At 45.2% G+C, this 14,899-nt stretch overlaps 1 long non-coding RNA gene across 1 annotated transcript; it reads right to left on the bottom strand.

Moving 5' to 3' along the window:
• Positions 1-11,992: 11,992 nt before the first annotated feature.
• On the bottom strand, positions 11,993-14,784 carry LOC148044122 (uncharacterized). The gene is made up of 2 exons (XR_015697763.1): positions 14,567-14,784; positions 11,993-14,388 (listed from the first exon to the last, which is right to left on the bottom strand). It is a non-coding gene; the product is annotated as an uncharacterized LOC148044122 (long non-coding RNA).
• Positions 14,785-14,899: the final 115 nt, after the last annotated feature.

Below are 14,899 nucleotides of genomic sequence, written 5' to 3'. Positions count from 1 at the left end.
GAGCAACAGTTTGAACTTCTGTCTCGTCTGCTGGACATTTGCACAACATTCCAAGCGCCAAGCACCAATTGTGAGCGAGGTTTCAGCCTGATGAACCTGGCATGGGGACGGGAGGATGCAGGCATAGCCTCAGGGATGAACAGCCATGAGGTGACCACATTCGCTACCTCCTTTATCCCCAAAACAATAAGCTCCCCCGATAATAAGGCCAAGGCCATATTTGGAGGGGGGGTCAAAAGAAAATAAGACCCTGTCTTATTTTAGGGGAAACACTGTAGAAACAGTACAAAAATAGTGAAGGCAGGCACTGTTCCCTCTAAGGTGTGCGCCTGCGCGGCCGCGCACGTGGCTAGAAACCCCCACGCAGAGATTTCTAACTGCCGCGCAGAGCTTTCTACCAAAGCAAACGTGGGGAAGTCCTTTGCAGGTGGCTAGAACTGGCCGCCTGCAAAGGACCTCTCCAGACTTGTTTTGATGAGCCGCCCGTGGCAGTGGTGCCTCTCTCTCCACGCGGAGCACCTGAGCTGGCCCCCGCATTATCCCTCCCCCTTCCTCCTCTGCCGTGCTTTTGAGGCCGCGGGAGCTAGTAGGAAAGCGGCGGAGGTGGAGGCGATGGCAGGGATAACCCAGAGCCCAGCTGAGGTGCTCCGAGCGGAGGGCGAGGCACCACCGCCGCTGTTTTGCCGGTGAAGGAGAAGGAGCAAGAGGACTGGCGGCTTTGAAATGGTCCCGCCGGCTGCAGATTTGATTCGGCGTAAGCAGGGGCCAAACACATGCTGAGCCGACTTTGCGCAGTGAGGCGGAGTAATTCAACCCCCCCAAAGAACACGTGTGTGTGTGTGTGTGTGTGTGTGAGAGAGAGAGAGAGAGAGAGAGAATTGGATCAAAATTGGTGGCCAAAGGAGTGGAAGGAAGGAAGGAAGCCCTGCCCCCTGGGAAAAAAACTGAAGATGGAGCAGTGAATGAATAAGCCATAAAAGCAACAAACAATGCGTAAGTAAGCTGAGGAGGAAGTTCTCAACTAAGGAAGCAATATTAGAAAGAAATATAAAAAGCTCAATATGCCAAAACACTTATTTTAGTCTTCATTTAATTACTTGTATCGTAGTCTGATGTAACATGTTTTTAAAGTTAACGTTAGTTAGAAAAGATAGGGTACAAAACTTAAATTAAAAAAAAAATCTACATTCATTTTGAAAAATAAATGCAATACTTGATTAATTTCATATCTTTATTTAAAATAGTTTTGGCATGGCATATCATTTTATTGACTCAGTTGGAAATGATGTGGATGTTGTATCTGATTCTGAGGCATATATATTCTTAAGTAACATAACATATAGCATATTGTCCAAACTTGCTAGACTATTTAATTGATCTTATTACTTTAAAGGGGGAGAGTTTCATGATAAATTATTTTATTACATTTATGTTGCATTTATATATTATATTTATTACATTTATATTCCACATTATATATTTGTATTGTTATTTTAGTGTTTATTGTCAATTTTGATAGATATATTGATATATCAATACTGATTTTAATCATACTAAATAACAATTACTGCTATTATTTATCAGCATTAAATATTTACATTTTTAATATCGAGTTAGTCATATTTTAGAATAATAGGATTATCTTTTAATAGGATAATTGGCAAAATCTAATTCAAATGTGATGGGTTGCATTCCAAAGGAATGTGAGAGGACAGGTTGCCTGCAAAATGCCAGGACCCAGGACCTGTTGGTGCCATGTCTCTCTCTAGCCAGTCTAATGATCTAAAAGCTGAGCAGAAGTCTTTTTTTTTTCAGGGTGAGCGGAAAAGTATAGTGTTTGAGTAGCACATTTTCATGCCTGAGCACCTAAGAGAGCAACAGTTTGAACTTCTGTCTCGTCTGCTGGACATTTGCACAACATTCCAAGCGCCAAGCACCAATTGTGAGCGAGGTTTCAGCCTGATGAATGTCAGGCATGAAAATGTGCTACTCAAACACTACGTTAACTTTAAAAACATGTTACATCAGACTACGATACAAGTAATTAAATGAAGACTAAAATAAGTGTTTTGGCATATTGAGCTTTTTATATTTCTTTCTAATATTGCTTCCTTAGTTGAGAACTTCCTCCTCAGCTTACTTACGCATTGTTTGTTGCTTTTATGGCTTATTCATTCACTGCTCCATCTTCAGTTTTTTTCCCAGGGGGCAGGGCTTCCTTCCTTCCTTCCACTCCTTTGGCCACCAATTTTGATCCAATTCATTCTCTCTCTCTCTCTCTCTCTCTCTCTCTCTCTCTCTCTCTCTCTCTCTCTCTCTCTCTCTCTCTCTCTCTCTCTCTCTCTCTCTCTCTCTCTCTCTCTCTCTCACACACACACACACACACACACACACACACACACACACGTGTTCTTTGGGGGGGTTGAATTACTCCGCCTCACTGCGCAAAGTCGGCTCAGCATGTGTTTGGCCCCTGCTTACGCCGAATCAAATCTGCAGCCGGCGGGACCATTTCAAAGCCGCCAGTCCTCTTGCTCCTTCTCCTTCACCGGCAAAACAGCGGCGGTGGTGCCTCGCCCTCCGCTCGGAGCACCTCAGCTGGGCTCTGGGTTATCCCTGCCATCGCCTCCACCTCCGCCGCTTTCCTACTAGCTCCCGCGGCCTCAAAAGCACGGCAGAGGAGGAAGGGGGAGGGATAATGCGGGGGCCAGCTCAGGTGCTCCGCGTGGAGAGAGAGGCACCACTGCCACGGGCGGCTCATCAAAACAAGTCTGGAGAGGTCCTTTGCAGGCGGCCAGTTCTAGCCACCTGCAAAGGACTTCCCCACGTTTGCTTTGGTAGAAAGCTCTGCGCGGCAGTTAGAAATCTCTGCGCGGGGGTTTCTAGCCACGTGCGCGGCCGCGCAGGCGCACACCTTAGAGGGAACAGTGCCTGCCTTCACTATTTTTGTACTGTTTCTACAGTGTTTCCCCTAAAATAAGACAGGGTCTTATTTTCTTTTGACCCCCCCTCCAAATATGGCCTTGGCCTTATTATCGGGGGAGCTTATTGTTTTGGGGATAAAGGAGGTAGCGAATGTGGTCACCTCATGGCTGTTCATCCCTGAGGCTATGCCTGCATCCTCCCGTCCCCATGCCAGGTTCTTTAGGAACCCGCTTACAAGAGCAGCCCGGCAACCCCACTCTCCAGCCGGACAGTGCCACTCACCGACCCAGCGGTATCCCAAAGGCGCCAAGCTTCACGAGTGCCTGTTTCCCCCCTGGCTCCCGCAGCTTGGTGTTTTCAGAATACCGCTGGGTCAGTGAGTGGCACTCTGCCCAGCTGGAGAGGGGGGGTTGCCGGTGGCTGCTTTCTTGCAAGTGGGCTCCCGAAGAGAGCAGCGCAACACAGCAGTCATGAGGTGACCACACTCACAAGCAGCCACCCGGCAACCCACCTCTCCAGCTGGGCAGAATACCACTCACTGACCTAGTGGTATCCTAAAGGAACCAAGCCGTGGGAGCCACGGGGGAACAGGCGCTTACGCGGCTTGGTGTGTTCGGGATACCGCTAGGTCAGTGAGTGGTGCTCTGCCCGGCTGGAGAGGGGGGTTGCATGAGCGTCTGTTCCACCCCCCGCTCGCATGTCTACTAGCCTCACCACGACCTTGGCCAGCTCTCCCTGCAGGGCCAGGATGCCACCGCCATCCGAGCACTGAGGATGGCTTCTTCTGCAGCTTCCAAACCCTGGAAGTCTGCTGCCCAGTCTTCTGGCAGCCGGGGCAGAGTCTTCCAGCAGTGACCACTCTGGGAGTGTGCTTCCCGCTCTGGTTGGGGGCCAGCTGCCGGAAGACTCTCTGCCCCGGCTCCTGGAAGACTCTGTGGTATCTCGAAGGTACCAAGCCGGAGGAGCCAGGGGGGAACAGGCGCTCTCATGGCTTGGTACCTTTGCGATACCGCTAGGTCAGTGAGTGGCACTCTGCCCAGCTTGAGAGGGGAGTTGCCGGGCAACTGCTCATGAGTGTGGTCACCTCTTGGCTACTGTGTTGCATTGCTGCTATTTCGCCCCTGTAGCTGTGCCTGTATCCTCCCGTCCCCATGCCAGGCTCTTTGAGAACCCGCTCGCACGAGAGCAGCTACTGAGCAACCCCTCTCTCCAGCCAGCCAGAACACCACTCACCGACCCAGCGGTATCCCAAATCCGCCATGCCACGACAGCGCCTTTCCTTCCCGGCTCCCGTGGCTTGGCACTTTCAGGATACCGCTGGGTTACTGAGTGGCACTCTGCCTGGCTGGAGGGGGGGTTGTCCAAGGGGCCTATTTTTGGGGAATGGTGTATATTTTTGCCCACCCCAAAATCTGGCATGGCCTTATTTTCAGGACATGTCATATTTTCGGGGAAATATGGTAGTGTTGTACATCAGCAGAACTATGGTTTAGTTAAATACACATATATATGCATGTTCAGGTAAACCTACCTACAAATGTATCTAAAGTTAACAGCCAACAGTATTATGATTATAGATGTAATAGCATTTTTCACCCCAATTTTAGTTGGCTCACTTCCCTCTGAGAAAGGTTTAAGGACCAGAAATCTTCTCTGCGTGGGCATTGTCAAATCCAGGCTAGACAGTATAGAAGGGTGGGATAGTTTGTAGTAGCAAGGCTATATCTGCAGGCTTTTCTCAGGCATCTCTCAACCTTCTTCTGGAACCACTATCTTTACTTTCTTCAGAACAGCCTTTAAGGTCAGCCTTTAAATGTATAAATGCCATTGGTAATTGGTAGACTAAAGTACATATAGAAATGTAACTAAACCAAACAGATTCCAGAGAACATTGTGCAAGTTCAAGATTTCATCTAGACGTGATGAACCGGGGTCTTGAGGCCGTTATGGACTGGATGAGGGCTAACAAGCTTGTACTCAACCCAGAGAAGACCGAGTGGCTGTTGTGTTTTCCTCCCAATAATTCGATCAGTGTTCCATCGCTCAGGCTGGGGGGTCAAATTTTATACCCCTCAGAGAGGGTTCACAACTTGGGAGTCCTCCTGGATCCACAGCTGACTTTTGACCATCATCTGACGGCTGTGACCAGGGGGGCATTTGCCCAGGTTCGCCTGGTGCGCCAGTTGCGACCCTACCTGAACCGGGAGGCTCTCACAACAGTCACTCGGGCCCTTGTGACCTCTAGGCTGGAATACTGCAATGTGCTCTACATGGGGCTGCCCTTGAAGAGCATCCGGCGACTTCAGCTAGTCCAGAACGCAGCCGCCCAAGTGATTGTGGGTGCACCTCGGTTCACCCACATAACACCTATCCTCCGCGAGCTGCGCTGGCTACCTGTTGATCTCCAGGTGCGCTTCAAGGTGCTACTTGTCACTCATAAAGCCCTTCATGGTAGTGGGTCTGCGTACTTGAGAGACCGCCTCCTGCCAATTACCTCCCTGCGACCAATTAGATCACATAGATTAGGCCTCCTCCGAGTTCCATCTGCCAGTCAGTGCCGACTGGCAACTACACGGAGGAGAGCCTTTTCAGTAGTAGCTCCGACCCTTTGGAACGATCTCCCTGTGGAGATTCGTACCCTCACCACCGTCCAGACCTTCCGCACAGCCCTTAAGACCTGGCTAGCCCGTCAGGCCTGGGGACAAAGATAATTGCCCCCACCAGAATGATGAATGAATGTTGCTTACTATTTTACTTCTATGTATTGTTTGTGTCTATTGTCTGTATACCCCCTCCCTTCATTTTATGTAAGCCGCCCTGAGTCCCCTCAGGGAAAAGGGCGGCCTATAAGTATTAATAAATACTCAAATACTCAATTTAATTAAATTAACATTCTGCCTTTTGCTCAACACAGGTAATATATAATCGTCCTGAGACGATTAACCATCCACTGAGATTCTGTAACAGGGTGGCCCAAAACCATCCACTGAGATTCTGTAACAGGGTGGAGTTAAAGATTGGTCTCTCCAGTGCCAATCATAGTGTCAGTATATCCCTTTTAGGATCTTTGGCCTGCCACACTCTCTCTTATTTCATTATGCTATTTCATTAGTGTAGTAATTGGGAGGGGGGAATAGAAAGGAGTAGAATTGTGGAATGTGTTGTTGTCATTCTTTTCTAGAAGCCAAGGTCATCTTTTGTCTCCGCACCTCTGCATATTACCGGAACCAGCTGGGTGGAGATGCCAGTGTGGAAGAAGAAGATTGGACCATGTGATGGATTTGTGGGTGTGGGGACAAGATCATGAACTTTCAATTGGGTGGGAATCCAATGTAACTTCCAGAATTGGAATTTCGCAGATGTGCTAAGATGTCTGACTTATTAAATTGGAACTTTAAGGATCATTTTGCCTTGGACTCTGATTTAATTCTGCATAATACTTGGAACGCTGACACATAGCCTTACACTGACTTGCATACTGAAATTTAAGAAATTCAAACTCTTAATTTTTAAGAGTTGTTATTTTTGTGACAATAAATAAATTTTGAGGTGCACAACTCCTTACATTTAATTTTTCTAAACTTGTTTGGTAACTCAATTTATCTTCAGTTCAATATTGTACATTAGCACAACCTTGACTGATTGGTATCAATTACTAGCTAACCCATGTTCCTGTCAGGCCTGCATTTATATTCCTTTTAGAATTTTGGCCTGCCACACTTTCTCTTATTTCATTATGCTGTTTCTTAAGTACAGTCAATGAGAGGGGGGATTAGAAGGAGTAGGATTTTGGAATGTATTGTTTTTCATTCTTTGCTAGAAGCCAAGGTCATCCTTTGTCTCCACATTTTCACACCTGACCGGAAGAAGCTGGGCATGGACGCCAGCATGGAAGAAGGAGATTGGACCATGTGATGGACTGTGGGTGTGGGGATAAGAACTTTTTTTTTATTTTTATTTTTTTAATTACACAGACAACAATGGGAAAGGGAGAAGATGGGAAAAAAAGGGGGGGGAGTGGAAACCCATCTTCACATACAATATGTCGTTTGATCACAGGTGCATCCCTACTAAGTTTGTACATCCCGTATCTCTCTGTTGTATATTTAATAAACACCACAATAAGCTAGGGTTTAAAAAACAAAATAAAACAAAATAAAACAAGAAAAAAAAGGGTGGGGGGAGGAGGGGGAGGCCAAAAAGGACAAAAAAAGATCATGAACTTTTAACTGGGTGGGATTCTGATGTAACTTCCAGAGTTGGAATCCCCACAGCTACGTGCCAACATGCCTGCTTTATTAAATTGGAACTTTAATCATAGTTTTGCCTTTGACTCTGATTTAATTCTACATGCTATTTGGAACGCTGACATCATTCCAACTCTCTCTTCAAAATAATCACCAGCACCCCTCCCTCGCGGGGCAGCTGGTGAGGTTTGCTATTTCTCCAACTCTGAACTACACCGGTCAGCGTAAAACATCAGCGAATAATTAGGAGAAAGCCTTTTGAGATACGAAGCTGAGATGAGACGTTCCTCTGCAAATCTGCAAAGGTAAAAGCAGTTCCCTTTTAAAAATGTATTGCCATTGGAAAGAAGCCCAGCCTGTGGGGGATACAAAGAAGTGGAATGGAGGCGCTTATTTTCAACGCGGAGAATAGGACCATCAACATGGGAAAGTCCCCCAAGCCAGCAGAGGGGCCCTTGGGCCAGAAATCCTCCAAGTCAGCAGAGGGGCCCTTGGGCCAGAAATCCTCCAAGCCAGCAGAGAGGCCGTTGGCAAATAAAAACCCCTAACCAGCCATCATTGGGTGAACTGCAACCTGTGAATCAGGTACCCTCGGGATGGGTCTTAATCCCAGGTCATGGATGGAAGGGATTCCAATTGGTACCTGCCCTTCCTCAGCAGATGGCACCATGGCAGACAACTGGGCACTGTCCAACCGAGGGATTGACCTCCCCACCGGTTCCAGTCTCCCCTGCAACGCCCCAAAAGGTTCTTGCCCAACCTTCCTACAGAGAAAGGTTCTCAACAATGGAAGAAGGGATTACCAAGGGGTTAGCTACAGAATGGATGGTGGAACAATGTGATGAGGCGGTTCCTAAATTTAGAGATGTAACTAGGTCCCTTTCCTCGTGGTGCCCAACAAAATGCCACCTTTGCTGTCAACCTGGCCACAAAGCATCAGAGTGCTTGGCTCCAGCCCCATTGCCACAAATGTGCGCACCAACCACTATGGCGGAAAAGAGAAGGCCCCAGATGCCACCACAAAAGAGTCATCTGGCCCAACAACCTCTAGAAGAGTATCCCGAACTTAAGGTGACAAAGAGTCCTACCAAGGGGGAGGAAAAGGGTCAACAACCTCTAGAAGAGGACCCCCAACTTAAGGTGATGAAGAGTCCTACCAAGGGGGAGGCCTCGGAGGAGGAAAAGGGCCAACTACCTCTAGAAGAGAATCCCCAACTTAAGATGACGAAGAGTCCTACCAAAGGGGAGGCCTCAGAGGAGGGAAAAAGCAAACACACTCTGGAAGAGGATCCCCAACTTAAGGTGACAAAGAGTCCTACCAAGGGAGAGGCCTCGGAGGAGGAAATTGCTGAAGATGACCCAATGGTGAATGCACCCATCCGCCCCTTCGCCTTCCAAGTCAACCTCCAAGTGCCTAAGACGGGGTTGCAGGGGGAAGTTGAAGCAGTTGTGAGCACCAGTTGCGCTCGATGCTTAATCAGCACGTCGATTGTCAAGCAACTAGGCATAAGCACAAGACCTCTAGCCTGTCCCATTCGGGGTGAGCAGGTAGATGGAACGCTAATGGGAGGGTTAGGGTTAGGGTTAGGGTCCAACCCACACTAGTAACTGAACTGGTGAAGTTACAAGTGGGCCGCCACTGTGAGCTTCTCAGATTCATTGTTGCTCCAGAGATGCTGAAGAAAATAATCTTGGAGCTTGCATGGAAACCTACGATAAAGTGGGAAGACGGTGGTAGGAAATTGATGATTGTAGATGAGCCAATACCACCTTTGGAGAAAAAGGGCCAGCCAGGGATGATTGAATCCATGAGCCCAGAACCTGCAGCAGAGAAAGAAAACCCAGCTGTCCAACAAGTACCCAAAAAATTGTTGGGGGATGTTTTGTCAAGAAAACCGCAGCATGACAGTAATGGAAGCCAGGATAAGCTGATGACAGCTATGAAATTGGTGCTCCCAACAGACCAGTCTTGACTGCTACAATGAGTGACCAGCCCTAACAGACCATGGGAAGAGGTCGCAATGGACTTCAGCGTGCAACTCCCAGACAGCAGTGGAAACAGAGTAATCTGGACAATTATGGACTTGGTTTCTAAGCAGGTGCACTTCATCGCTTGCTCAGAGTTGCCGTCCGCAAAGGAATTAGCGAAAATGTTTGTGAAAGACATTTATCACCTGCATGGATTGCCCAAGAGGATCATTTCAGACCGTGGAGTCCAGTTCACATCCAAGTTCTGTAGCCAGATCCTGAGATCCATGGGGACCACATAAGAACTGAGTTCAGAGGTTCATCCCAGCATGAACTGCGCAGCAGAGAGAGCCAATGTGTTGGTGGAACAATACATCCAGTGTTTTGTGGACTATCAGCAAGACAACTGGTCAGACTTGCTACCCTTCGCCGAAGTGGCATACAACAATGCGGTTCACAGCAGCACTGGATTTACTCCTTTCCAGATTACCAGTGGCATGGAATTTGTTCCCATGCCTGAGCTGCCTAGAGAACCCCCCTCCTCCATGTCTTTAAATGAATGGATGGACATACTAAAGAAAGGTTGGGAGAATACGAAGAAGGCTCTAGCAGATGCAGCAGAAGCCTACCAGAAGCAAGCTGAGACCCATCGCTCGCTCCAGTACCCCTTTCATGTGGGGGACAAAGTTTTTGTTCTACCAAATACTTAAGATTAGGAATGCCTAGCAAGGAATTTGGTCCAAAATTTCTAGGTCCATTCCCGATAGTGAAGATAGTTAGCCCATTTACAGTTCAGCTCAGTCTACCCAGAAGTCTAGGGAAATTTGGCCCGGAATTTCATGGTAGCTTGTTGAAACCAGTAAATGGGTCTAGCATAAGAGCATCCACCCAAACTTTCTCTCCTCCTTTAGAGATAAAGGGGGAAACACCATCTATAGTGATAGGAGGGGAACCACAATCTGAGGTGGAAAAGATTGTAGACTCTAGATTGAATAGGGGTCGCTTGCAGTATTTAGTGCAATGTAAGGGTTTATCCTTTGTCTGAAGCCACTTGGGTGAAAAGTTGGAACTTAAAAGTGGAAAAGTTAGTAGAACAATTCCACGACAAGTGTCCCAATAAGCCAAAGGGTCCCCTAGGAGTGGAAGTAGGTGGTTAAATTTTTATATGTTAACTTTTATGTTATTCTCTTTTCAGGAAACCTTTTTCTTCTGAGGAGAGGCCGCCTGTCAGGCCTGCATTTATATTCCTTTTAGAATTTTGGCCTGCCACACTTTCTCTTATTTCATTATGCTGTTTCTTTAAGTATAGTCAATGGGAGGGGGGATTAGAAGGAGTAGGATTTTGGAATGTATTGTTTTTCATTCTTTGCTAGAAGCCAAGGTCATCCTTTGTCTTCACACTTTCACACCTGACCGGAAGAAGCTGGGCATGGACACCAGCGTGGAAGAAGGAAATTGGACCATGTGATGGACTGTGGATGTGGGGAGAAGATCATGAACTTTTAACTGGGTGGGATTCTGATGTAACTTCCAGAGTTGGAATCACCACAGCACTATGCCAACATGCCTGCTTTATTAAATTGGAACTTTAATCATAGTTTTGCCTTCGACTCTGATTTAATTCTACATGTTATTTGGAATGCTGACAGCTCCACTATGAAACTTTGGGATCAGGCTTGTTAAATCGACACTTACAGCTTGAATATTAATGAGTAGTTACTATCAGCCTCTCCCCTTCTCTCTCTCAGGCTTGCCCTACAGAAGTCTCCCTTATCCTATCCTATCCCCTTCTCTTGCTCAGGTCTGCCCCACAGAAACGTCTCCTATCCTATCCCCTTCTCTCCCTCAAGCTTGCCCCACAGAATCCTCCCCTATTCTATCCCTTTCTCTCCCTCAGCCTTGCCCTACGGAAGCCTTCCCTATCCTATCCCCTTCTCTCCCTCAAGCTTGCCCCACAGAATCCTCCCCTATTCCATCTACTTCTCTCCCTCAGACTTGCCCCACAGAATCCTCCCCTACACTATCCCCTTCTCTCCCTCAGGCTTACCCCACAGAAGCCTATCCTATCCTATCTCATTCTCTCCCTCAAGCTTGCTCTACAGAATCCTCCCCTATCCTACCCCTTCTGTCCCTCAGCCTTACCCCATAGAATCCTCCCCTATCCCCCTTCTCTCCCTCAGCCTTGCCCCACAGAAGCCTATCCTATCCTATCCCCTTTCTCTCCCTCAGTCTTGCCCCAGAGAAATGTCTCCTCCTATCCCCTTCTGTCCCTCAGGCTTGCCCCACAGAAGCCAATCCTACCCTATCCCCTTCTCTTCCTCAGTCTTGCCCCACAGAAATGTTTCCTATCCTATGCCATTCTCTCCCTCAGGCTTGCCCTAAAGAAGCTTCCCCTATCCTATCCCCATCTCTCCCTCAGCCTTGCCCTACAGAAGCCTCCCCTATCCTACCCCCTTCTCTCCCTCAGCCTTGCCCTACAGAGGTCTATCCTATCCTATACCCTTCTCTCCCTCAGATTCCTCTCCAAACTCCCAGCCAGCAGGCTGGATGAGTCACGCGCTGGCCATGCCCATATCCAAGTGTTATTTTCAGGTTGGGAGGGGGAATAGAATGTGTAACTCCTTAGCATCAGAGCGTGTTAATAATAATATAGGAAATACTACTGATCTGATGGTCATTTTGAAAAATCCTTTCTAAGCAAGCACCTAGAAACCAAGAGGAACATATGTGCCACATTTCAAGTTTGTAAGTTTTATGGTTCTGGAGCTTTTGTGATGTGGTGTGAGTGGTTTTCGCTTTTATGTATATAGATTACAGGAAATTATAATACAAAGACCCCTTCACACGTTAAATATTATGGAATAATGGATTATTTTCATACACATATGGAAAATAAGTAATAACTCCATAGTAATTTGAATAAACATAACAGTATATAATGAAAGAAAATAGTTTCAATCAATTTTTAGAAAAATAAATCTTACAACATAGATTGACTGATTGTGTGCCATTGAATCATTTTCAACTCCTAGCAATTACATAGATATATATTGCAATATAAAAGCTATAATTAAAAAGTTACTATTTACACTTAGTAAACTAGAAATGGGGAAAAAATGAAATGCCAGTCATAAGATCTCATTAGTCCTAAATGCCATAGTTATTAAAGAAAATATACTGAAGCTATTGGTAATATTCAGCTAAGTATTATGTAACAGTAATTTAATTAATGTAACTATGTGCATTAAATACAAATAACACAGATGGAACTGCAATCTGGCTTTAGTCATATTTCAAGGAAGTATGCCTTCAGTCTGGAAGTATAAAAAGATGAATCATGTTACAAGAAAAAGATGTTATATGCAAATCATAATCTTATTTTAAACACTAAGAATCATATAAGTAAGAAGTGTGACTTCATATTGATTGGATGTTGCTTTGTCCGGCAGTCCTCAATTTATGACAATTGAGACAAGAGTTTTGGTCATAAGTCATGGTCGCATAGATGCCCATATGTCCACTTTGCTCAATGGAGTGTAGTAAATAGTATTGAGATTTTTTTTTAGCAGCTTTGTTTTCTCATGCTTTTCTTTAGCTTATTATTTCTTATTCCCTATCTTACAAAATGCTTATCCCAAAAGGGAATAACTTCAATAACTAAAGCAATTAAAGCAATATCAAAGAGCCTCACAATTCATTTCAAAACAGAACTTATATGTGGAATAAAATCAAGAGCTATTGGGTCATTCCATGTCAAGTGGTCTGATTTCAGAAAAATGCCCTGCTCGACCATCGTGGATTTTGATGAAATTTTATGTAAACATGCACACATGTCCCCAATGAACATTGGTAAAGTGTTACGTGTGCCAATGCAATACTTGGGGAGATATAGTCATTTATGTGACCCTCATACCGCAGGCTTCTACCGTATGACTCTGAGGTTCCAGCAACTTTGAGACATAATATCTCCGGCAATACTTTGTCGAGAGAAACAAAACTTGGCCATCTTATACAACTGTTTGTGCTCTGTTAAACAAAATAATAAAAACATTCTCATGAGCGATCTCCATCTAGATAATTTGGAGCAAATTTGGCCAAAAATATTGCAGTTCGCAAAAAAAGGTTAAAGTTTGGCTTTTTATCTCTGGAAGAAATCAGACCACTTGACATGGAATGACCCTATTACTTAATTTATATAATATATTCCCATCAGCATTACCTTTAGTTTCTTGAATTTGCATTCTTACCTCAACATAATGTAAGATTCAATTACAGGCCATGTGACAGGATATGATAATTAAAATATTTCAGAAGCTAAGACTTTTAAGCATGTGAATAGCTGTACTAAACACAAAACAATTTAATCATGTGCATAAACCTAAATTTAATTATGTGACTGTTTTGCTGTTATGCTATTAAAGTCATCTATATCACATGATACCCTTGACAGTCCTCTTAATTTTTAATGGAGCAATACTTTGAATTGAATATGGAAGGTGAGTTACCTAATTTTTCCATTCAATGATGTACCTTAACAAGATTCAAGGCTGTATTCCAATCATACCACCCCAACAACACTGAAAATGATGGAACTTAGAAATCCACATTTGGAGAGCCATAGTTTTTTCACATCTGCTCTAAAATAAATAGCAGTAGTCTAGCAAAATCCTTTAAAGTTTTGTACTGAGTTCCAATTTACATAGAGGAATTGGCAGAATAAAATAGTTTAACTGTATTTCCCTGACTGATCAATTAGGAAGAAAGGGGATTTTAGCACATATTGCGCATTTGTCAAGAAAATACAAGTAACTCAATCTCTAATACAATAAACATTTTCATACAGGAAATACTGCTTCTCCAGGGAAGCAGATTTTACAAGTTCAAACAGAATGTAGTCTTTAAAAAAGAAACTCAGCCAAGGAAAAGCTTTTTGTATCACCAAGAAGTCATTGTTTTGCTTTTTAAATAGTTGTAGGATACAGGTTGCAGGATAATGTACAACATATGCATTTTCATATAGTGACATTTATTAATCTCCAGAAGCAATTTTCATTCTAAACAAGGAAATCATCCACAGACCACTAGACCTCTGCCCAGAGGTAATGCAAAAAAGAATAGTTTAGATTAGAACTATGATGGCATGTACATTATTATACTGCATGAAATAGCTCAGCGGTCTCCAACCTTGGCAACTTTAAGACTTGTGGACTTCAACTCCCAGAATTCCTCAGCCACCGGTTGGAGACCCCTGAAATAGGTGAAATAAATATAAGAGGAAGGATCAAAGTCCACACTGCTAGCAGGAACAAATCTAATTAAATGAAAGTCGAGCAATAGGCAAGGAGATCTACTTCCAAAGTGCAATAAAGAGCAATTGTTTGTTGACCCTATTCGTTAGCTGGCAATCTTAGGTACCCTGTACTTACCCAAAAGCAAGACGGCTGAACTACAATTATGATATACTTTTGGCATCTTATCTTTAACAGAGCAAACTGAAAAACAGTTGCGGATGCTGTAACAGAAGAAAACACCGGATATTTCATTTGTGTCGGGACTGGATCTTGTCACCAATGAAGCCCCCATATTGGCCATCCCCCTACCGAGGAATCAAAAGTCGCGAGACTCCCAGATCACGGAGGGAAGCCGACTCCGATGGCCGCTCGCCCAGTGCTCCCCCCACCGCCTCCTTCCCCCCCTCCCCTCCCCGAGGCTCCGCCTGCGGAAGCGGGGCTGACGTGTGCAGCTCTTGGCATTCTGGG

Source organism: Thamnophis sirtalis, unplaced genomic scaffold (genome assembly GCF_051295495.1).
Source record: "Thamnophis sirtalis isolate CommonGarterSnake01/CBP01778 unplaced genomic scaffold, rThaSir2_p1.2 scaffold_9, whole genome shotgun sequence".
NCBI classification, from domain to species: Eukaryota; Metazoa; Chordata; class Lepidosauria; order Squamata; family Natricidae; genus Thamnophis; species Thamnophis sirtalis.
Note: the sequence above shows the minus strand (reverse complement) of the source record. Positions and strands in the feature narration are given on the sequence as shown.